Here is a 1,167-nt window from a genome sequence, read left to right as displayed (position 1 = left end):
AAGGGTTGAATAACCAGGTCAGTTTAAAACAACATTTATGAATATAAAGGTTGAATAACCAGGTCAGGTTAAAATAACATTTATGAATATAAGGATTGAATAACCAGGTCAGGTTAAAATAACATTTATGAATATAAGGGTTGAATAACCAGGTCAGTTTAAAACAACATTTATGAATATAAGGGTTGAATAACCAGGTCAGGTTAAAATAACATTTGGTTCCAGAATAAAAATAATCAAATTGTTTTCATTAGTTTTAAAAGATTTTATGACAAAACCTCTGGAACAAGTTCTCACTGCTGAACAAAAACAAATCAGTGCTGAGAGCTGACAACGACAGACTTTCAAAATAAAAGACCTGCTGAAGAAGACAAAATAAGATGACATCTTCTGGCAGCTTTAATGTGATGAATAATAATAATTTTGTTAACTGTGTAATATTTATTYATTTATTATTGGGGGGGGGGGTGGACTCAGTGTTTTGATTGATGGACCACAGAGCAGAACTGAACCGGATCTTTTCTCTCCTCCATCCTTCCTCTCCTCTTATTTATTCATTATCTGTTCCTGCAGCGAGCTGCTGGGCTGAGGGGAGGTGTCTCCTCCTCCTCCTCCTCCTCCTCCTGGATCCATGGCGGGGGGAGGGAGGAGGGAGGTGGGGGTTCTCGGTGCTCCGCTCAGACGCGCTCAGCGTTCAGACTCGCAGGGACCCAGATGACCCACCAGCAGCGGAACCGCTCGAACCAGACGGTCCGGCCCGGCTCCAGGCTCTYCTAGCGAAGGCAGAGCCCCCTGAGAGCTGCTGTTGGACCACCGCTTTGTGTTTTTGTTGGCTGCTGACAGAAGAAGATGATGATGATGCTGATGCTGAGGATGAGATGGTGGATTTCCCTTTTGTGTGTCTGTGGACTGCAGGTCTCTGACAGCAGCCCTCACGTCCTGACTGGTAACTGATACAGCTTTTATTTCCCTGTGTCTGCTTCTGTTCTGGTTCTGTCCCGAACTGCAGGCCTGCATGTGGGCTTTATTCCCTCTGAAGCAGCCTTCTGTTCTGGAAGGACCAGAACCAGATCCACGGCTCAGATGGAGGGAGGGAGGTGGGGGAGGTGTGGAGGGTATTTACTGTGGAAGTGTTTCCATCAGTCCTGATCCGAGGAGGAGGAGGAG

The sequence above is a fragment of the Austrofundulus limnaeus genome, unplaced genomic scaffold (assembly GCF_001266775.1).
Source record: "Austrofundulus limnaeus strain Quisiro unplaced genomic scaffold, Austrofundulus_limnaeus-1.0 Scaffold1611, whole genome shotgun sequence".
NCBI classification, from domain to species: domain Eukaryota; kingdom Metazoa; phylum Chordata; class Actinopteri; order Cyprinodontiformes; family Rivulidae; genus Austrofundulus; species Austrofundulus limnaeus.
The sequence above is the reverse complement of the archived record's forward strand: the minus strand, read 5'-3'. Positions refer to the sequence as shown.